The following is a 24,655-nucleotide window of genomic DNA, read 5'->3' as shown; positions in this document are numbered from 1 at the left end:
CCTGTCCTTTTTTTTTCTCAATGGGGAATCTGAGGAGGGGTTGGAAAAGCAAGGCGCACGCGCGAGAATGGCTTGCAGGCTCTCCTTCGCTCGCGCTCTCACGCACCTCTCGGGACGAGGTGCGTTCAAGCGCATGTGCACAGCCTTCGGTGGATTGGATGGGGCGGGGCGTGTGAACAATGAGCCAGCAAGCGGGGTCTTTCCGGCACGTGGAATTGTAGCAGGTTTGGGGAGGATTAGGGTTGTTATGAGAAAATGTTATATTTTTAAAATTACTTAACTGTGGAATGGGATTAGTTTGCAGTCTATCACTTCCAGTGGAAGACCAACTATTGTTGATAATCATTGTAAGGCAAAATGACCAAAGCGTTCAGCTTTTGTTGTTTTAATTTTCCCACAATATTGGATTCTTTTAAGTGCCAGAATTTGGGAGATATTCTCGTCAGTTCAGATTTTTATTCCACACACCTAAGTCACTTTGTCATGGGTGACCTTATAGGTGAATTATTCGATGCTGGAACTCAGAACTGCTTACGCCCTCACTACGCATCGTTGGTAATGTTAGACACACTCAAAATAATAGGAAATTGCAACACCTGATTGGTGCATTTTTGATATGTCAAGTACTTATAAGGATATGTTGCAGTGTGCCACTGAATACCTTAATCACCTGGCCTGGAGCACTTCATAATTGTGTGTGGTATGGAACATTTGTGAGAAGTGATTCGAACATATTAGCTGTGCGGTTTATTGGTGTCAGCGCATTGACATTGGACTGCTGAAGAATTATTGCCTTGTGAGAGGTGTCATCCTTCTCATGAGGTGTTAAACCGAGATGTCGGACTATCGACTTATTCAATTTTGAAGGAGAACCCGTTTCTTTAATCATAGAAAAAAAGAATGAAGGTAAAGAAAATGAAAGGGGGAAATGAGGATACAGTTTTAAAAATCAACGCTTTAAAAACCCTGAAAAGGATAATAGAAGCGTATCAACAATGACTTTTAAAAATAGTTATTGGTTTCGGGAAAGATATAGGAGGACAGGACTAATTGGATAACTTTTTCAAGGGCTTAAAATCAACGAGGTAAAAACAATACTGCAGATGCTGGAAACCAGATTCTGGATTAGTGGTGCTGGAAGAGCACAGCAGTTCAGGCAGCATCCAATTAGCAGCGAAATCGACGTTTCGGGCAAAAGCCCTTCAACAGGAATAAAGGCAGAGAGCCTGAAGGGTGGAGAGATAAGCTAGAGGAGGGTGGGGGTGGGGAGAGAGTAGCATAGACTACAATAGGTGAGTGGGGGAGGGGATGAAGGTGATAGGTCAGGGAGGAGAGGGTGGAGTGGATGGATGGAAAAGGAGATAGGCAGGTCGGACAAGGTCATGGAGACAGTGCAGAGCTGGAAGTTTGGAACTAGGGTGAGATGGGGGAAGGGGAAATGAGGAAACTGTTGAAGTCCACATTGATGCCCTGGGGTTGAAGTGTTCCGAGGCGGAAGATGAGGTGTTCTTCCTCCAGGCGTCTGGTGGTGAGGGAGCAGCGGTGAAGGAGGCCCAGGACCTCCATGTCCTCAGCAGAGTGGGAGGGGGAGTTGAAATGTTGGGCTACGGGGTGGTATGGTCGATTGTTGCGGGTGTCCCGAAGATGTTCCCTAAAGCGCTCTGCTAGGAGGCGCCCAGACTCCCCAATGTAGAGGAGACTGCATCGGTAGCACCCTCCTCTAGCTTATCTCACCACGCTTCAGACTCTTTGCCTTTATTCCTGATGAAGGGCTTTTGCCCAAAACGTCGATTTCGCTGCTCCTTGGATGCTGCCTGAACTGCTGTGCGCTTCCAGCACCACTAATCCAGAATCTTTCAAGGGCTTGGCTACAGCACTGTTTAAAAGGAAGTTAGGGAGTACATTCTTGCCAAAAAGTTTTGAAAATCTTGCTTATAATTATAAACAATTTGCATTTGATTAATGACTTCAATGTAGTGAAATGCACTAGGAAGCTTCAAAACAATTGTTCAAACAAAACTTAATATGGAACCACATAATGAAGTATTGGGACAGCTAACCAAAACAATCAGCACTGACAGCAGGCTCAGAGAAAAGTGACAGGTTGAAGATGTTGTGATAGTTTGCGTAGAGTCCCTACAGTATCGAAGCAGGCTATTCAGTCCATCGAATCTACACTGAGCTTCCAAAGAGACGTTGACACCACCCCTGTCATCCTGCAGTTCCCATGGCTAACTCACCTAGCCTGCGTGTCCCTGGACACTATGGGCAATTTAGCATGGCCAGACCACCAAATCCGCACATGTTCGGACCGTGGGAGGAAACTAGAACATCAGAAGAAGCTCACGCAGACACATTGAGAATGTGCAGCTGTCTGGGGTGGAATCGAACAGCATTGAGACAGCAGTACATGGTCAAGAGAGATCATAAGTTTTTGAAGGAGATGGGTGACAAAAGCAGCTCTGAAGTTGAGCGAGCCAGACTTTTGAGGAGATGGAATGTTTATAAGAGAATGGTTCTGAAAGAGTTAAAGTTGAAGTTGCATTTACACCGCCCAACCTGATGATATTGCAGTGTTCGGGTAGCAAAATAGTCTTACATGAAGTCCAAATCGAGATAGACCTGATTCCTAATATTGTAGTTGTAATTATGCCTAACCAGTTTATGTTAATTTTACCTTTGTTATGAAGCAGGCAGCAATGGTTGCCGATGAGGGCAATTAGAGAGAGGCAATATGAAGCTACCTATACTCGTCTGTGGAAAATGAGAACCAGATTGCTGATCCATGGCCAGCAATGCAGTGAGCCATAAATTGCAAAGGAGATCCTGAGCGTAAAGAAGGAATCATGTGCACCAGGACACTGGATCACAACTTCCAGTGGGCCTGGCTCATCATTGCAGATCCAGTGACTAGAGGGTGGGTGGAGTATGAAATACCTGGAACAAGGTTCTGAATCCACTACTTTCCTTCATTTATATAAATTATTTGGATGTGAGCATAAGAGGTACAGTTAGTAAGGTTGCAGATGACACCAAAATTGGAGGTGGAGTGGACAGTGAAGAAGGTTACCTCAGATTACAATGGGATCTTGCTCCGATGAGCCAGTGGGCTGAGGAGTGGCAGATAGAGTTTAATTTAGATAAATGCAAGATGCTGCACTTTGAGAAAGCAAATCTTAGCAGGACTTACACCCTTAATGGTAAGGTTCTAGGGAGTGTTGCTGAACAAAGAAACCTTGGAGTGCAGGTTCATAGCTCCTTGAAAGTAGAGTCGCATGTAGATAGGATAGTGAAGAAGGTGTTTGGTATGCTTTCCTTTACTGGTCAGAGTATTGAGTACAAGAGCTAGGAGGTCATGTTGCTGCTGTACAAGACGTTGGTTAGGCCACTTTTGGAATATTGCATGCAATTCTGGTCTCCTTCCTATTGGAAGATGTTCTAATACCTGAAAGGGTTCAGAAAAGATTTACAAGGATATTGCTAGGGTTGGAGGATTTGACCTATAGGGAGAGGTTGAATAGGCTGGGGCTGTGTTCCCTGAAGCATTGGAGGCTGAGGGGTGACCTTAGAGGTTTATAAAATCATGAGGGGCATGGATAGGGTAAATAGACAAAGTCTTTTCCCTGGTGTGGGAGAGTCCAGAACTAGAGGGTATAGGTTTAGGGTGAGAGGGGAAAGATATAAAAGTGACCTAAGGGGCATCTTTTTATGCTGAGGAAGATATGTGTATGGAATGGGCTGCCAGAGGAAGTGGTGGAGGCTAGTACAATTGCAACATTTAAAAGGCATCTGGATGGGTATGTGAATAGAAAGGGTTTGGAGGAATATGGCCTGGGTGCTGGCAAGTAGGAGTAGATTGGGTTGGGATATCTAGTATGCATGGACGAGTTGGGCCAAAGGGTCTGTTTGCATGCTATACATCTCTATGACTCTAAGTGTAGTGATTGTTGATTAATTCGATGTTACCTCTTTGAATTATCAAAGGAATATTACTGTGCCAATTGGTCCATTCCTCTTTGAAAGCTGTTTTTTTCGAGATTAGATTACATTCCCTGCAGTGTGGAAACAGGCCCTTTCCCCCAACAAGTCCACACCAACCCTCTGAAGGGCAACCCACCCAGATCCATTCTCCTACATTTACCCCTGGCTAATCCACCTAATACTATGGGCAATTTAGCATGGCCAGGAGTACCGAAGGAAACCCATGCAGACACACAGAAAATGTGCAAACTCCACACAGGCAGTTGCCCGAGGCAGGAATTGAACCTGGGCTCCTGGCACTGAGGTTGTATCTACTAATGTTTCAGGAAACACTTTACACACTATCATAACTCACTTTTCCTCCTCATTTTGCCTCCGATTCTTTTGTCAATTACTTTAAATGTTTGTCCTCTGGTCAACGTTCCTCCCTACCAGCAGAAACAACAACTCCTTATTTACTTTGAATTCTGCTAAATTGTGCACACATCTGATATGATTTCCTTGCTTTCTCTGCTTTAAAGAAGAACAAACTCAGCTATTTTCTCAAGTAAATGTTACACCATAGTGATAGACAAATGAGTCTTAGTCAGTATTTAATATATACTGCTTGAAACCATTTGTCAAAACATTTGGAAAAGCAATAAACTTGTATCAATTGAAACAAATAACTGCATTATTAGGTAATACAAGTGCCTCCTGTTAAGACTTTAGTAGCATATTCTACCACTGATACTTAGACAGGCCTTTGGATTCAGCGTAAAAAAAGACAATTAATGGCAATGGACTAGCTCAACTGAAAGCTACCAATAGTTTAAAATCAAGAGTTAGGACATGGTGAGATCATGCGGACTCAAATTCCATTTGACCCCTATTATTGAGACTAGTGAGTTTGCCACTTTAGGAGCATTACTGCTTTTAATGTGACAACTGACAACAATCGGCAGAAGTGGGAGCTGGAGTGTAAGGTGAAAACAGTCTGAAAGAAGACCTTTGTCTCCTTCACTTCAAAACGGTAAGAGGTCCAGGGAAAAACTTGTGGCATACGAAAAGAGTCAAAGCTGGCGACAGGGAAGAGGCAAAGATCTTAGAGGAGGAGGCTGTGTAGGAAACGATTAAAGGCTCAAGAAGTAAAAAAAGAGATTTATGAAAGATATGGGAAAAAAAGTTTCCAATCTGCTGCAAAAACCAAGCATGGAAGGAAATGGAATGAAAAGGAAGTTTGCACATGTCAAAACTAGCATTGTTGCCATCACAAATCAGCTGTACAAGGCACAACTGCAAAGAAATAAGTAAGGATCAGAAAATAATTTACGCCATGTACACTTGTAGCAAATGACTGCAAACTATAACTAAAGCCATAGCAGGAAACATTTAGAAGAATTCATGGAAAAATTTAGCAGTGGAAGAACGGTTGAACAATTTTAAGACTATTCAAAGATTGGCATAGTTAAACTGATTTCAATGAAACAACTTATTAAAGTTGCAAGCAAAGAATTTTTTTAAAAATTGTGCAAGTGCATTTATTTTGTGTGTTGGACATTGAAAGGCAGAGAAAGATCCATTTTACTTGCGGGAAGCAGATACTATTTGGCTGCAATATACCAGAAAATCAACAATTAATTTTGTAAAAAATTAGAAATCCCACGGTAAGCAACACAGATACAATATTGTTATTTAGTGGAATTTGAATTTTTGAGAAATAGCCAATACAATATAGCTAGTCAATTGAACTTAAATCTTATTGGAAGAATACTAAACAGTAATACATACATGCTAGAATACGTATGTATCAATACATACTATAATAAGTTTAAAAGTCTGAAGACATTTTAGGGCAATCTTTTTTTTAAAAAGAACTTTTATTTAATGCAAAATACAAGCTTGAAGACAGATTGCAACAGCATTGAGAAGCAATAAATTTACACTAATTTTAGAATAAAGGCATAAATAATAGTATTGAGAAGAATGAGAACTAATGCATTCAAATAGATTTAAAATCAAATATGGACCAAGCAGAACATATTTGGAAATTAGGTTCCTCATGGGAGACTGGTTAGCAAGGTTAGATCTCATGGAATACAGGGAGAACTAGCCATTTGGATGTAGAACTGGCTTGATGGTAGAAGACAGAGGGTATGGTGGAGGGTTGCTTTTCAGGCTGGAGGCCTATGACCAGTGGTGTGCCACAAGGATCAGTGTTGGGTCCATTACTTTTCATCATTTATATAAATGATTTGGATGTGAACATAGGTGGTATAGTTAGTAAGTTTGCAGATGACACCAAAATTGGAGGTGTGGTGGACAGTAAAGAAAGTTACCTCAGAGCACAGCGGGATCTAAATCCGATGGGCCAATGGGCTGAAGAGTGGCAGATGGAGTTTAATTTAGATAAATGTGAGGTTCTGCATTTCAGGAAAGCAAATCTTATCAGGACTTATACAATTAATGGTAAGGTCCTCGGGAGTGTTGCTGAACAAAGAGATCTTGGAGTGCAGGTTATAGATCCTTGAAAGTGGAGTCACAGGTAGATAGGATAGTGAAGAAGGCATTTGGTATACTTTTATTGGTCAGATCATTGAGTATAGGATTTGGGGGGTCATGCTGCGGCTGTACAGGACACTAGTTAGGCCACTTTTGGAATGTTGCATGCAATTCTGGTCACCTTCCTATTGGAAGAATGTTGTGAAACTTGAAAGGGTTCAGAAAAGATTTACAAGGATGTTGCCAGGGTTGGAGAGTTTGAGTTATTAGGGAGAGGTTGAATAGGCTGGGGCTGTTTTTCCTGGAGTTTTGGAGGCCAAGGGGTGTCCTCATAGAGGTTTATAAAGTCATGAAGGGCACGGATAGGGTAAATAGACAAAGCCTTTTCCCTGGGGTGGGGCAATCCAGAACTAGAGGGCATAGGTATAGGGTGAGAGAGCAAAGATTTAAAAGGGACTGAAGGGGTAACTTTTTCATGCAGAGGGTGGTGCGTGTATGGAATGAGCTACCAGAGGAAGTGGTGGAGGCTGGTACAATTACAGACTCTAAAAGGCTTCTCGATGGGTATATGAATAGGAAGTTTTTAAGAGGGAAATGGGCCATGTGCTGGCAAATGGGACTAGATTAAGTTAGACTATCTGATCAGCATGGGTGAGTTGGACTGAAGGATATGTTTCCTTGCTGTACATCTCTATAACATCCCCAACTACACCTTCCACATATGCCCAACAATACAGATCCTGACCTGACACCCCCACCCTATCCCCTGCTCTGTAGTGGAATCACCCCTATTCCCTTACTCCCATCCCTCCCCCTTTCCCTATTCCAGACCCAAACCTCTTACACTCCACTGTGCCATAAAACCCAATCTCTCCTACTCCAAATCGATGCCTCTGTTGAACAAAATATCTCACCTGTCCACACCTACTTTTACTTTGCCACCTTGCACCCTGGAACCCTACTTTCCTGACCCCCTAAAAGTGAAAAGATTTGTGATTGCTGTAAATCAGGAACAAAAACAGAAATTGCTGGAAAAGCTCAGCACGTCTGGCAGTATCTCTGAAGAGAAATCAGAGTTAATGTTTCGGGTTCAGTGACCCTTCCACAGATCTCTTTCATTAGGACTAGCCCCTTATCCACCTGCTACTGTATCCAACTTCATTCTCTACCCAATCTCTCTTACTCTCCCAAACTTCCACTTGGCATCCTATCTTTATGGCACCACACACTCACATCTTATGTATAGCCGCTGTCAGAAGGAGTTTCTGAACCTTTAGAGTTTGGAATATGGCAGCAGGCTACTGTGAAAAAGAAGGTAGTTGGACTTCCCACACCAGTTCTTATCATGAAAGATGTGTAAAAACAAAAATATTGTTCTGCCTTTATGAAAGAAGCCAGATTGGAATCTCCTATTGGACATGTGGATCTCTTATGTTGAGTAAAAATGAAAAAAACAGAGAGGCGATCCTAGAAAAATTCAGCCCCTTAGAAATGTTTTCTCCATGATACCAAGTTGCTCAAAAATTAAGTATTAAACCTGAGGCTGAACAAGGTAATAAATTATTGTATTCAGTGGATGATATTGTAAAAGGCCAAACATGAAAGGAAGTCCTCAACTTTAGTCGATGTTTTTGAAGGCCTTGATGGCTATTTTAATCTCAGAATGAATATAATTCTTGAACCAGCAAGATTTAATAGAAGAATTCAGATTTCAAACAACTTAATCAACGAATACTACAAAAGCTATACCTACCCATGGACGTTTCAACTCAGAATTCAAAAGGGGCAACATTATATTGGAGTTTTTAAAGAGCCTTTGTCATAGAGTCATAGAGATGTACAGCATGGAAACAGACCCTTCGGTCCAACCCGTTCATGCCGACCAGATATCCCAACCCAATCTAGTCCCACCTGCCAGCGCCCGGCCCATATCCCTCCAAACCCTTCCTACTCATATACCCATCCAAATGCATCTTAAATGTTGCAATTGTACCAGCCTCCACAACATCCTCTGGCAGCTCATTCCATACCTGTACAACCCTCTGCGTGAAAAAGTTGCCTCTTAGGTCCCTTTTATATCTTTCCCCTCGCACCCTAAACCTATGCCCTCTAGTTCTGGACTCCCCCAGCCCAGGGAAAAGACTTTGCCTATTTATCCTATCCATGCCCCTCATAATTTTGTAAACCTCTATAAGGTCACCCCTCAGCCTCCGACGCTCCAGGGAAAACAGCCCCAGCCTGCTCAGCCTCTCCCTATAGCTCAAATCCTCCAACCCTGGCAACATCCTTGTAAATATTTTTTCTACCCTTTCAAGTTTCACAACATCTTTCCGATAGGAAGGAGACCAGAATTGCATGCAATATTCCAACAGTGGCCTAACCAATGTTCTGTACAGCCGCAACATGACCTCCCAACTCCTGTACTCAATACTCTGACCGATAAAAGAAAGCAAACCAAACGTCTTCCTCACTATCCTATCTACTGCGACTTCACTGTCAAGGAGCTACGAACCTGCACTCCAAGGTCTCTCTGTTCAGCAACACTCCCTAGGACCTTTCCATTAAGTGTATAAGTCCTGCTAAGACTTGATTTCCCAAAATGAAGCACCTCACATTTATCTGAATTCAACTCCATCTGATACATCTCAGCCCATTGGCCCATCTGGTCAAGATCCTTTGTAATTGGACGTAACCCTCTTTGCTGTCCACTACATCTCCAAGTTTGGTGTCATTTGCAAACTTACTAACTGTACATCTTATTCTCGCATCCAAATCATTAATGTAAATGACAAAAAGTAGAGGACCCGGCACCGATCCTTGTGGCACTCCACTGATCACAGGCCTTCAGTCTGAAAAACAACTCTCCACCACCATCTTTTGTCTTCTACTGTTGATCCAATTCTGTATCCAAATGGCTAGTTCTCCCTTTATTCCGTGAGATCTAACCTTGCTATACCAGTCTGCCATGAGAAACCTTGTCGAACGCCGTACTGAAGTCCATATAGATCACATTTACCGCTCTGCCCTCATCAATCCTCTTTGTTACTTCTTCAAAAAACTTAATCGAGTTTGTGAGACATGATTTACCACGCGCAAAGCCATGTTGACTATCCCTAATCAATCATTGCCTTTCCAAATACATGTACATCCTGTCCCTCAGGATTCCCTCCAACAACTTGCTGACCACTGATGTCAGGCTCACTGATCTGTTATTCCCTGGCTTGTCCTTACCACCCTTCTTAAACAGTGGCATCACGTTAGCCAACCTCCAGTCTTCTGGTACCTAACCTGTGACTATCGATGATACAAATATCTCAGCAAGAGGCCCAGCCATCACTTCTCTCGTTCCCACAGAGTTATAGGGTATACCTGATCAGGGCCTGGGGATTTATCCACCTTTATGCATTTCAAGACATCCAGCACTTTCTCCCCTGTAATATGGACATTTTGCAAGGTGTCACCATCTAATGCGCTATTTTCTATATCTTCTATATCCTTTTCCACAGTATATACTGATGCAAAGTACTCGTTTAGTATCTCCCCCATTTTCTGCGGCTCTATATAAAGGCCACCTTACTAATCTTTGAGGGGCCCTATTATCTCCCTAGTTACTCTTTTGTCCTTAATGTATTTGTAAAAACCCTTTGGATTCTCCTTAATTCTATTTATCAGATTTAACTTTATGCAAAAGCTATTCTAATTGTAATGGAACGAGAGACCACAAATACATACAGATCATGTGAGAAGGCGAACCTTATCTCAATAAACCAGCATTCACTTTATAGGAATGGACAGTCTGAAGTGTATTGTATTGAAGGATGACCAGGACAAAAGTTCCAATCTTAAAGAAAGACAGAATTTTGAAACCAAAGCTGACTTACTCGTACACAACAGAAAGCTAAATCCAGCCTCTCCTTGGGAAGATACGTTGGGGAAAAAAATACACTGGAAACAATAGATATTGCCAAGTATACCAACGCTCAGTCAGCATTGTGTCAGCCAGAGTTCTGAAAAGACAATGAACATCTTATAACTCATTGTGAAACCAACAATTGCACAATGTTGTCAGGCCTGAGAAACACCCCTATTGTCACTGAAGACAGTCCGAAAAGAAAACCCAAAAGAAACAAACAGTGAGAACAAGAATGAGCAGTGCACCTCACTTGAGCTAAGTGATGAATCTTTGACTGAAGTTGTTTAGATGCCAGAGCAGTCTGCTGAACAAGTTAAGATGGGGCAAGTGTCAATGCCAGTGACAAATTAAATGTTAAGTAAGCAACAATCCTCCAGTATCATGACTAAGGATGGGAAAGCAGCCAGTTTATCAGCAGGACAACTACAGAGGGCAAATCTACAGAGAGGTGCCATCCAAACAAATTGAGAAGTTGAAGTAGAGGGCTTGTATGCTCCAGCTCAAACATATCGGCAGATAGAGGGGAAAGATTTGCTTGAACAGAATGAATACCTGTAGTATGGAAGCCAGAGCAATGTCCACACATTGACAATATGGTTCAAAAGAAGAAATGGTATGGTCTGAAAATTCAAGAATTATAGAAGTAAAGAGTACCCACTGAATTCAAAAAGGAATTGGTTTGTCTAAAACTATAGGATTGAGCAAGGAAAAAAATTGCACCAACAAAGCAGCTATACGCCATGATGAACATTCCCGAGATTAAAAGTTATGGGGCAATTATGTGAGTTAGCAAGGAAGAGTTCACATGCAAAGGAAATTAGGGAAGTCAAGGAAACTCAAATAAGGCAATGGCCTGACATTTGGATTCAGTAGGAATGACATCCGCTTCAAAGGACATCCAAGATTAAAGATTCTCCTGCAGAGAAATGATTCATAGAACAATCAAGATCAGCATCAAAGTCACAATCAACCGTTCTGAATCAAAAGTCCTCCCAGTCTTCCAAGCCAGATGAATTGTATTCTGGAAGCATTGTGTAACCTCCAGATTCCCTATGTTTGTGAAGTTAGAGACTTGCATTGAAATGCGAATCAGTAGTAAAGTCATAATATAGACATGAAAGGAAAATTGTCTGTTAGCTAAAGGCTAAGTGAGGTCTCTCCTTTACACACCAACATGATGAGCAAGATCAGATATAATAGCAATATCAAAACCCTTGAGTTCCACAGTGAGGTCAAGACAGGTTATGTTCTTGCACTGACTCTTCGGCATTGACATCTTTTTGCTGATATCTTATGCCTTCAGGTCAAGCACAGCATATGTCTGATTATTTACCAGAACTGATGAGAACCTGTTCAACTTTACTTACTCTCTTGAGATTCTAGACAAAGATGCGCCAAGCCTTATAAAAGCGTTGCTGTATGCTGATGGTGATGCAATGGCATTCCACAAGTGCAACACCTTCAGTGGAAAATGGACAGACTTTGTCAGACCTGTATAGTGTTTCATTTGGCGTCAGAAAAAAAAATAGCATGATCCAAACTATTGCCATATTACTGTCAGCATTGACGACATGACATTGAAGGTTGTTAATAGCTTCACATTTCTGTCAGTTTTTGTTTAAATCAACAAACACATTACAAAAATTGTGGTTGTATTAGCCATGATGAGTGACAGTGTGTGGGATGACAGTAACATGGCCATGAATACCAAAATGCATGTTTACCCAGCCTGCATCTCAGTGTATCCCTCCATAGTGTTGAGAGCTGGACAACATATGCTAGGCAGAAGAAAAAAAGATAAACCGCTCCTATCTTCGCTGTTTCAGATATATCTTTGGTGAACTGGCCCTGTCAGATGATACCAGTTCAGAAATATTGGTGAGCTCTATGTTCAGTTCATAGAGTCCTTACAGTGCAGATAGAGGCCATTGGGCCCATCAAGTCTGCACCAATTCTCCAAAGACTCCATGCCCACTGCCTACCCTATCCTTGTAACCCTGCATTTACTATGGCCAATTCACTCAACCTGCACATCGTTTGGACTGTGGAAGGAAACCAGAACACCGGGCAGAAACCCATACAGACACAGGGAGAATATCCAAACTCCACACAGACAGCTACCCAAGGCTGGAATTGAACCCGGATCCCTGTGCTGTGAGGATCCACCAACATGCAATCATTGCTCAGCATTTTTTGGATGGATGATTGCTGTAAAACCAAAAGCCTTCTCAGTGGTGAATTTGTCACAACCTCCTGGTGACCTCTACTCAAAAGACACCTGTAAACAAGAAATGAAGATAGTGGACATTGACAAGGCAGACGCAGTCACTGATATCCGTAATCACTGATATCCGTGGTCACTGATATCCGTAAACTCTGGTAGCTCACTGGAAGTACTCATAAGAGCTGAGCAGAAGCAGAAAACTTAACTAGCAGTTTTGAGGGTCCAGAGAAAACAATGGCCAATGAAACATGCATTTTCTGAGCCTTTTTATCTTCCTATGAAGCATGTGCAGCTGACACTGCAATATCAAGTGGGCTTTTGAGCTAAGCCCGGTGATGCTCAACTCAGTTGAAATCCATTGCCTTACAAAATAGATTCTTGCTATTGAATTGCTTCTGTGTTGCAAATGAGTGTGAAAACGAGCTGATTCATATTTGAGTAGGAGCAATCAGCTTGTTTTACTTGCACTTTGCTGCTCAAAATTCTTGTCTGGCATTTCAACTTGCTGGAAGTACAAGCATACAACAGTGTGGCAAGAGCAATGAGAAATTTGGGACATTGGTGAATAACCCAAATTGTCCAACAAGTTCTGGAGGCTAGGAATAAAACTTTTCATGGTCCACAATGTTTTATCACCTGCATAGCAGCAGGATCAATATGAGACCATCATCTCAGTGCTAAGGGAAGTGCAGAGATAATGGTTGCTTAGTGAGTAATATGAGCATGGTTCCGTGTGGAAGACAGAATATTGGGGAGGGGAGAAAAAAGAGAATGAAATGAACTTTCATTCAAAGTACATGGAAATGCTTGTTAAAATCTGAAGTATGGTAATGCAATTAATTGTAGGGAAAATAAGTTCTGACAGCTGTCTACCCCTGTCACTGCTAATGAGGGGGAATGTACTGCACATTGCATTTGTTCAAAATCATTAATGGTTTTGAAACATTAAATAAGGAAAAATCATTTAAATTGCTAGAAGGTAGGATCAGACTGGATAGCTCTTTTCATTGACATAAACAACCACAGAATAGCCTCCCTATGCGTCATACATCTTTTTATGTCCCTAGCTTTATGTTTCTTAAGGTTCAGTAACTAGGTAACATATATTTAATGTTATTGGCATTGTTATGACCTGGAATGCACTGCCAGGGAAGATGATGGGAACAGATTTTACAGGGACATTCAACAGGACACCTGATAAATCCTTCAACAGAAAAAAATACAGCTGTATGGGGAAATGAACAGGCGAGTGGAATTAATGGATCCAGGCTAGCACAGAGCCAAAACAGATTAATGGGCCAAGAGCCTACCTTCCATGCTGTATCATTCTGTGAACATTGGGACCAAAGTTAAGTTGTCAAACAAAATTTACAAGAATGTGTAAGCATAGATTTGATCTTTTGTTTGGAAAATAAACAGCATAAACTGTTGAATGAGTGTCAAAAAGCTGTTTTGTACTGGGGATAATTTCAGTGCCTGTGAATTCTAAAGTTGATCATACAAAAATAATTGTGATCTGCTATGATTTATTAAATTAATTGAAGTTGGAAATGAACATTGTGATTAACATTGTTAACATACTTATACATTACTAACCACTGCACATAATCAGAATCCTTTAAATTTTTTAAGATAAAAATAAAAATTGGATAAATGATCCCTGATGGTTCAGTCAATTTATCCATTTAGTATTTGATTTATTGAAAGTCTAATGCTACTTATTGTAATCAATGGTACAGGTTATCAGTTCAGTTAAAGATCATTAAAACATTGCTGCAGTATTTTATTACAGTACTAGTGCCATCAGGGTCAAATTCATGAGGCATTTCAGCTTTATAAATTTATCCTGTAGTAGAAGCAGGATGTAACTGAGTCATACAAGTTAGAACGTCACTGGTTTAATTCCATGCTATGAGGTTGGCAGTTCTGACTAAACGTTCAGGGTATCATTGGTGTAACACATGTTAAAAATAAGATTTTATACATAGCACTATTGAGATAAACTCTGCTCAAAAGGCTATATTTTTTAAGACAGAAGGGCTGGAAAATGTTAATTAGATTCAAACATCTAAACCTATGCTGGAGACAAGGCAAGATGGTTTAGCATTTTTGAGATCATTTCTATAAATTGCTACCTCAATGTCTATCATTTGAACACTACAATGATCAGTGCTCAATTAGGTTGTGGATTGATTTTTTGGGGGGCTTATAGGTAATCAGTTTAATTAAGAGTTAAAACTAGAGTCAGACTGAAAGATGGAAAATGGGAGGTCACAGAAATAATTTGGGATAAAGGATGAAATGTAGAGCACGAGTTCTGTTTCAACTCCGATAAGGCTCGCTACTAAGATGTGGAAGAATACATGCTAATTATTATATATTATACAAAGACAAGAGGAATTAGGTGCATATGCAACTATGCAACTTTTTCCCCTGTGTGTTTATGTGAAAAAGGAACAAGCATCAGAACTTTGTGGGAGGCTAGGTAAGCGTTGCTGAGCTCCTTGCTCAGGTATTTGTATCAACAACAGCCATGAGTGAGGTGCCAGAAGACTGGAGGTTGACTAATGTGATGCCATTACTTAAGAAAGGCTGTAAGGAAAAGCCAGGGAACTATCGACTTGTGAGCCTTGTGTCAGTGGTGGATAAGTTGTTGAAGAGGATTTTGTGGGACAGGATTTGGAAAAGCAAGGACTGATTTGGGATAGTCAACATGGCTTTGTGTATGGGAAATCAGAGAAAATTGATTGAGTTTTTTGAAGAGGTGACCAAGAAGATTGATGAAGGCAGAGTGGTAGACATTGCCTATGTGGACTTCAGCAGAGCATTTGATAAGGTTCTGCAGGGTAGACTGGTTAGTAAGGTTAGATCACATGAGATCCAGAGGGAGCTGGCCAAATAGATACAAAATTGGCTTGAAGGTGGGAGACAGAGGGTGGTGGTAGATGGTTGCTTTTTCGACCTGAGGCCTGCGACCAGCAGTGTGCCACAAGGATCAGTGCTGGGTCCACTGCTTTTCATCATTTATGTAAATAATTTGAATGCGAATAAATATGGTCTGGTTAGTAAGTTTGCAGATGACACCAAAATAGGTGGTGTAGGGAAGAAGATTATCTCATAGCACAATGGGACCTTGATCAATGGGCCAATGGGTATTCATTGCACATAAATGTATTAGAAATGGAAATTCGCCACAAGACAACATGAAATTAAACATGCCAAAACACACACACTGCTGATTTAAAATCTGTATTTCAATTCCCTTGCAGGAAAACAAAATTTAATCTCTTATTAAATTCAATCACCCTTCATGGCATATTTTGCACTTTGCAGGTTCTATTCAGTCCTCGCCTGAGTATGTAGACGTTAAGTAAGTGCAAGATCGAATTTCATTGTTGATAATCTTGTCTGCTTATATTTTCTAACTGCTTTCTTCACTCCAAATACATTTTATTTTCTCTTCAAAATTTCTTAAAATACTTCACAGTCATTTACATAAATGATTTAGATGAGAACATAGGAGGTATTGTAGGTTTGTGGATGACATGAAAATTGGTGGTATAGTGAACAGTGAAGAAGATTTTCTAAGATTACAAAAAGATTTTGATCAATTGGGTCAATGGGCTGAGGAGTGGCAGATGTAGTTTAATTTGGATAAATGCGAAATATTCCATTTTGGTAAGACAAACAAAGGCAGGACTTATTAATGTTCTGGGCCTGGATAGTCATAGAGTCCATAGAACAGAAGGATCTAAGGATTCAGGATCGTAATTCTTTGAAATTTGCATCAAAGGTGGACAGAGTGGTTAAGAAGTCGTTTAGTACACTTGCCTTCATTGCTCAGATGTTTGAGTATAGGAGTTGGAATGTCATGTTGAGGTTGTACAGGATATTGGTGAGACCTGTTCTGGAGTACTGTGTGTGGTTCTGGTCGTCCTGTTATAGAAAGGATATTATTAAACTGGAGAGGGCTCAGAATGGATTTACCAGGATGTTGCCAGGAATGTAAGGTTTGAGTTATAAAAATAGGCAGGGACTTTTTCACTGGAGTGTAGGAGGTTGAAGGATGACTTTATAGAGGTTTAAAAAAAATCATAAAGAGCATAGATAAGGTGAATAGCAAAGCTCTTTTCCCTAAGATGGGTGAGTTCAAAACTAGGGGACATATCTTTAAGGTAAGAGAGAAAGATTTAAAAAGGACATGAAGGGCAAAAATTTTAAGCACAAAGTTATTCGTGTGTAGAATGAACTGCCAGAGGAAGTGGTGGATGCAGATGCAGCTACAATGTTTAAAATAAATTGGGATAAGCATATGAATAGGAAAGGTTTGGAGGGATATGGGCCAAACACAGGGAGGTGGGACTGGTTTAGTTTGGGAACATGGTCAGCGTGAACTAGTTGGACTGAAGGGTCTGTTTCCATGTTGTATAACTCTATGACTATGACAAATTATTTTTGAGGTGCATACAATATGACATACAAAGCTCAAGGCTGAAATATGAAGTGTAGTACTTTTGGTAAATAGTAAGAAGCGCCTGGAAACTATGAAATAGTAATTGTTCAAGAGTTAATGCCTTAATGAAAGGAAAAAGGAAGGTGGGCACAGAACATCAATATCGACCTCTCGTACATATTTGTCACTGATTGTAGCCTCTTTTTAAATCTGGATTTTTATTTGTAAGTTTCATTAACCACTTTCAGCACCCCCCCCCCCCCCCCCACCATCCCATTGCCTTTCCCTCCCCTGTCTGTAATATGTTTTGATTGGAATGGTGCTGGAAAAGCACTGCAGGTCAGGGAGCATCCGAGGAGCAGGAAAATCAACGCTTCGGGCAAAAGCCCTTCATCAGGAATCTCTACTGATGTCTGGAAATTAAAATCTGCAGATATCCCTCAGCATAAGCACAAGCTGTTTGCATATTGATGTTTTATCAAAGCAGTCCTGTTGACTATTGAACTCTGACTCTTGCCAAACCAAACTCTTGCCATACATAGATGTATTTCTTCACTTTGCATGACATGTATAACTTGCACAATGAGTTATATTCTGAATTACTCATTGAAAGACATCCACTTATTACAATATGATTCATAATTAATATGACTTAAGGGAGACTGTAACCAGCAATCACATCCTGCAATGAACCCTTGCTTGTCAGTAAGCAAAATTGCAACCATTATTGATGTAAAACAAATGGACTCGATTGCCTTATATTGACATTTTCTCCATCTTAGAAAATTGAAGACTGTGATACCTCATCCAAACCCTGATGGTGATCTAATTTAATTAGGATACTGGTATATTGTGGAAGCCTGCATTATCCAACCATGGCCCAGTTATACACATTTCATAGTCCTAGCAGTACAGGAGTGACGTATTATGTTCTTGCCCTGGAATATTTAATCATCAATGACCGTACTTATGTCTGGACGGAGGTTATTCAAGCATTATTTTCAAGGGACTTATCATGTTGTGACCAATCCTCTGGTGAAGGCCACCAATTTGTTATGAGTCTAGATTGAATATTGCCAAATTATTATCCTCCTGACTAAGGAGGGATGACCTGACTCCTCTTCCTTACTCAACACCTCCTCTGGTTAGTTGCAACAAGCTTAATTTTATAAAAGATCTTTTCCCTTGTGGACAACTTTTTCCATACCAAACATATGCATATGTGTTTTAAAAAGAAGCAATTTAGCCAGGATTTCTTGAGCTTATTAGCTGCTAAAATGGTAGAAGAAATAATAAAACACACAGATTAGAGATGAGAGGTGGATCCATTGTGAAGTGTTGCAGGCAGATGACTCCAATAACACTGATGTCTGTTGAATGATAATTTAAAGATTTTTGGTTCTATACTTAGCTGAAAGGAGTTTGTCAAATTCCCTTAAACAGTGGCATTGATGACTTGACTTCTCTTCAACAATAAGACCTTATTTCATTTACTGTGCACACGTGGGGGCATCTGGTGGAATTTTTAAGCTATACCCTTTCACAGTACACTTTAGGACTGTGGAACTTGAACCACGAACTACATTATCTATGCTCACATTTACCTTCCTTTTAATTCATATCATGTCTGCAGTCTGGGACACAACACACAGGAGATTACATTTCAGTTTTGTTTTGAATGGCATCTCTCCCTTTGAAATGTTGCTGTTTGAATTTTCTTTGGCACTCTTCAGGTGCAGCATTCAATGAATCCTCTTGGGACTCAATACAGTCCACACAAGGATATTAGGCAGCTACTGAATTTACATTCTTAACCATCTTTTGGTGTGTATGTCTTTAAAAAAACATGTTTTGTACTCAACGTACTTGTAATTCAGGACTATAATCCATTTTTATGACAATCAACATAAGATTAATGAATCTGCCAATAGTTCCACTTTTATATTGGAAAAATAAATGTGATTAATCTCAAGTCTCACTAGCAACTAGTTATATATTTATATCCTCACATTTATAATCATACTGAAAAATTAATTGCCCTGATTTTATGGTCATAATAACAAGGAATATTACAGTCCAAAAGTTGATTGCCAGGATTCTACATTTCTCACAGGTTGCACTGTTGCTTCACCTTTAGACTGAGTAAAAGAGGAAAAAAAATCCATGAAATGGTTACAACTTTCATTTTTGGGCTGTTAATTTCAGTGTAAAAGCTTTTGGAAACATTGCATCTTGTTGACTGAGCTGAAACAAGATTTTTAATGGTGCTGTAATTTCACAATTACTCCTAAATACCCTCACAGTTGCTGGAAATTTAATTTTATATTTATGAAGTGTTAGGTTTCTCCATTATTGGGTAATTTACATTAAAAGAAATACATTTAGTTGTATTGATATTTTAGCTTCTATCTAAATCCAATCTCATTAATTTCACTATCTGAAATTTTAAGTGAAAAATGAGGGATTTTTCTTCTTTGTTTGTTGTCTTTGAGAATACTGTTATGTTATCAGCTGATTATACTGTTTGCTGACTCAATTGCATCTAATGCCTTGAAATTCTGTTGACCTGGTGCCAGATTTAAACTTTATTAGGAAAAGAGAAGTCCATGCCAAATTGCTGGACTGTTCTTGGCAGCAATCGTTTGGGTCAGCAATGCATATCCTTCCTTCAACTGCAAAAGCTGGCTCATTATGTATTTGAACATGTGTCCCAGTGTGATTGCCCTTTCCACAATGTATTAGAATAATTAAAATATTTTTGCATTTCAGATGTATTTTTTATTCTTCTTGTACCAATTTACATCAACGCAAAATGTATTTTCTTTATTTGTCCAGACTCTGTTGAATGTCACCCGTCTCCTATACTTCAGTCAACTGAACACATTTTTTGATGATGCTCAAACATTTTCATGTGCAATCTGCAGACTACTGCATTATAGGGCAGGTGGTGTTTGAAGTGTCAAATAAATGAATTGCTTGAAGGAGGAAGCAGTGGTCACTTTCTGCTGCCTGGACGTGGTCTCTGTGTGCTTTTGATGTTTCTCAAGATATCCAGTGCATTTGCTAGAGTTAGAATACAATAAGTACCTAAATTGAATGAATACCAGAAATCCAAAATAAATCTCTCTCAAAACTCCAAATAACTATTTCATTTATCATATCATCCTTTAGATTCTCAAGGCAGTTTTCAGCCATGCAAGCCATTTTTGTCTTTTAATTTTTTTCCACTTTTGCATTCATGTGCATAAAGTTCTAGATAGAGTTTTGAGATTTATTCCCTGCAACAATAATAATTTCCTGATTCATCTCTCTCATTTTTTATGAATATTGAGGTAATGTTCCAGTCTTCAGGAAGTTATGAAATGCTAAAAACGACATACTTAAATTGTCTGCTGAATTTCTTGAAGTTTCTAGATGTTTCTCACCTTTTCCAGTCACCTTGCAGATTTTTTTTTAAATGAGTCTCTACACAGTTTAATTATGGTACTGAGAATTTCAACATTTTTTTTAGTACCATCACCCTAATGAGAGAAGTTTGGATCCTGGATTGTGGGGTTTATTCCTATAATGAACTGTATCACTGAGTCTTAGTGTGAGTGCATTTTCTCAATAATGAACTTAATAAAAATTCTGAGTTGTGGATAATAACATCACTCCTGGCAGCCACAGCATCAGTCTAAGAATGAAGTTGCCAGACATTGAAAAGTTTGGCAGGAACATGCAGCGACGAATCAGTAAATCAGTTCATTGTGCAGCTTTGTGGCACTGGATTCTTCTGAAAAAAAGAGAGTGACTGAATGCTGTTCTGTGATGTATTTAAAATTGTTCAATTTAGCAGAAAAAGAATGGGGTTCTTGACAAGGATTTGCAATGCTTAGCTGAATGTTTTTTCTTAGCATAGCAAAAATGAGATATTTCAACATTCTGTGAGCTATCGATATGCAGTTGAAGTACAGTAAAACTTGAACTCAGAAACAAGCAAAGAGTACAGAAGATTTTAGGTTTTCATGGTGAAAAATAGTGTATCAATTCAGAGAGGATCGGGAATGAAATCCAACAATCAACTGACGTTTTAGTATCACAAAAAGAGAGGGACTACATGTTAAATCAGAGCCAGGGGAATGAAGGGTGAATGCTGGATTGTCTGATTCATGGAACCTACAGCAACAAAGTATTCACTGGGGCATTTGAAAATAACATCAAAGAATTTTGGAAGTAATGCTGTCAGGGCAGGGAATTATTGGAGATTAACTAGGACAGAAATGATAACTTTGCTGATGAGGATACAGTGACACTTGCAAAACATTGACCAGATGTTTGAAGTACAGTGTCACTACCATTTAGGGTTGATAGGTGAGTGACCTGTTTTCTTTCTCATTACATTTCAGACTAGGTGTACACAGGAAGAGGTGATGAATCATAGAGTACGTATTGGTATGAGGTGTAGTTACCATTTTTTGGATATTAGTAGGTGGGTCACCCTCTTCATCTGAATTCTACTAAACCCTTAAAAGGTAAGAACTGTAAATTAATGAAAAAAGCTTTAATAAAATGTTTAGTAAAAATAATATACCTGAGTGAGTAAATAGGAATAATTTAACAAACAACAATGTAAAAATATTGTTCAGAGGAATACTTGAATTGGTGCTGAAGGGTGAGAATCTGGAGCAATTATCTGCAGTATGCACAACGTGGAATGTCAATGCAATGTAAGTTCATATGTAAAAATCACATTCTGAATTGATAATCACACAATTCGAGAGCCAACCAGTTATGCTGCACAGCAGTCGAGAGAATGTTTTGTGAAATAGATATTATTCCACTTGGTGATCACACAACAGAGATTGTGTACTGAAGATATGTTGTGGTGTTCCTTAGGGTTTGGTGTTAAGAATCTCTGGTTTTCTTCATATATGTTAATGATCCAAACTTGGTTAAGCAGGGCACAAATTCAAAATTTGTAGATAATGCAAAGCTTGGAAATATCATGAATAGTCAGAAAGATAACTATAGCCTCAAGGACACAGACAGACAAGTGGACGAGGCAGACAGGTAAAGCACCAAATTTAATGCAGCTTTGTGTGAAGTAATTAGTTTTGGTCGGAAGAATGGGGAGAGAAAATAGAAAATGAGAGGTATATTTCTAAAGAAGGTGCAGAAGAAGTGGGAATTCCCATAAATGTGCACAAATGAGGCAGGAACAGGATACTGATTAAGGATGATCAGCCATGATCATATTGAATAGTGGTGTAGGCTCGAAGGGCAGAATGGTCTACTCCTGCACCTATTGTCTATTGTCAAATTACTTAATATGGTATGGCATGTTGAGAAAATGCTTAACAAAATTTAAAAGATCCTGGGATTTATAAATAGGGGCTTCCTGAAGTTCAATTCATCTGTGTCCATTTCTGAGAACCACACTTCAGACAGGAGATAAAGGCCTTAGAGAAAGAGCATAAATAGAGTCATAGAGATGCCCAGCATGGAAACAGACCCTTCGGTCCAACCCATCCATGCCGACCAGATGTCCCAACCCAATCTAGTCCCACCTGCCAGCACCCGGCCCATATCCCTCCAAACCCTTCCTATTCATATATCCACCCAAATGCCTCTTAAATGTTGCAATTGTACCAGCCTCCACCACATCCACTGGCAGCTCATTCCATACCCGTACCACCCTCTGTGTGAAAACGTTGCCCCTTAGGACTCTTTTATATCTTTCCCCTCTCACCCTAAACTTATGCCCTCTAGCGCTGGACTCCCCGACTCCAGGGAAAAGACTTTGCCTATTGACCCTATCCGTGCCCCTCATAATTTTGTAAACCTCTCTAAGGTCTTCCCTCAGCCTATGACGCTCCAGGGAAAACAGACCCAGCCTGTTCAGCCTCTCCCTATAGCTCAAATCCTCCAACCCTGGCAACATCCTTGTAAGTCTTTTCTGAACCCTTTCAAGTTTCACAACATCTTTCCGATAGAAAGGAGACCAGAATTGCAAGCAATATTCCAACAGTGGCCTAACCAATGTCCTGTATAGCCACAACATGACCTTCCAACTCCTGTACTCAATACTCTGACCAATAAAGGAAAGCATACCAAGTGCCTTCCTCACTATCCTATCTACCTGTGACTCCACTTTCAAGGAGCAATGAACCTGCACTCTAAGGTCTCTTTGTTCAGCAACACTCCCTAGGACCTTACCATTAAGTGTATAAGTCCTGCTAAGATTTGCTTTCCCAAAATGCAGCACCTCCCTTCTATCTGAATTGAACTCCATCTGCTACTTCTCAGCCCATTGGCCCATTTGACATCCAGCACTTCCTCCTCTGTAATCTGGAAATTTTGGCAAGATGTCACCATTCATTTCCCCACATTCTGTACCTTCCATATCCTTTTCCACAGTAATTACTGATGCAAAATACTCATTTAGTATCTCCTCCATTTTCTGCAGTTCCACACAAAGGCCGCCTTGCTGATCTTTGAGAGGCCCTATTCTCTCCCTAGTTACCCTTTTGTCCTTAATGTATTTGTAAATGATTAAAGAGGTTGATTCTGGAGATGAGGGATGTCAATAGCTTAGTTTGAAGAAGCTGGGGTTATTCTCCTTGGAGGAGATTAGATTAAGTGGAGATTTGGTATTCAAAAGCACGAGGGGTCTGAAGAGAGTTGAAAATGTTCCCATAAACAGAATTCATGCAATTTTGGTCTCCTTATTTACAGAAGGATATAAAAATGTTGGAAGCTGTTCATAGGAGGTTTACTGGATTGAGGAAAAATTGCAAAAAGTGGATTTGTTTTCACTGGAGTTTAGAAGTACAGATGGTGATTTGATTGCAGTTCATAAGATCCTAAGTGCCTTGACAGAATGAACTTGGAAAGGTTGTTTAATCTTGTGGGTGAGTTCAGAACTAGGTGACTCTGTTTTAAAATGAGAGGTCACCTATTTATGTAGATGCATAGAAAATAGGTGCAGGAGCACAACATCCAGCCCTTGATCTACCATTCAACTTAATCCTGGCTGATCAGTGATCATTTTAGCTTTTAAAATCCAACTTTTTGAAAACATTTAATGTTTTAGCCTCAACCACTTTCTGTGGAGCAGAATTCTATAGTACACCACTCTCTAGTAGAAGAAATTTCTTCATCTCAGTCTTAAATGAACTGCCTGTATCCTTAGACTATGACCCCTGGTTCTGGACTAATATAGAAATAAAAGGAATTATTTCCTCTGAGGGTTGTGTGACTTTGTAACCCTCTGGCCCAGAAGGTAGTGGAGGAAAGTGATTTTATATTTTTGTATGGCAAATTGATAGATTCTTCCTTTTGAAGCATAGTGAGACCATGCAGCCATTATGACAACAGACGAATGGATGCTGGGCAACAATCACCAGACAGGAATGTTTCCTCCCAGTTGGGTAACACTTCAGCAGTCAAGGACAATCAGTCTCTGATCTTCGGATAAGCGTCCTCCAAGGCAGTCTTTGAGGTACAACAATGCAAAATCGCCGAGCAGCAACTGATAGCCATATTCCGTGCCCATGAAGATGGCCTCAACTGTGATCTTGGGATCATGTTGTGCTACATGTGACCCCACCACACTGTTCTG

At 40.0% G+C, this 24,655-nt stretch overlaps 1 long non-coding RNA gene across 1 annotated transcript; it reads left to right on the top strand.

The window, feature by feature from the left end:
• The first annotated feature begins 734 nt into the window (after nt 1-734).
• LOC132807712 (uncharacterized) lies at nt 735-24,655 on the top strand. Its single transcript, XR_009641997.1, has 3 exons — nt 735-906; nt 21,441-21,566; nt 24,379-24,655. It is a non-coding gene; the product is annotated as an uncharacterized LOC132807712 (long non-coding RNA).

Source organism: Hemiscyllium ocellatum, chromosome 3 (assembly GCF_020745735.1).
Source record: "Hemiscyllium ocellatum isolate sHemOce1 chromosome 3, sHemOce1.pat.X.cur, whole genome shotgun sequence".
NCBI lineage: Eukaryota > Metazoa > Chordata > Chondrichthyes > Orectolobiformes > Hemiscylliidae > Hemiscyllium > Hemiscyllium ocellatum.
The sequence above is the reverse complement of the archived record's forward strand: the minus strand, read 5'-3'. Positions and strand labels throughout refer to the sequence as shown.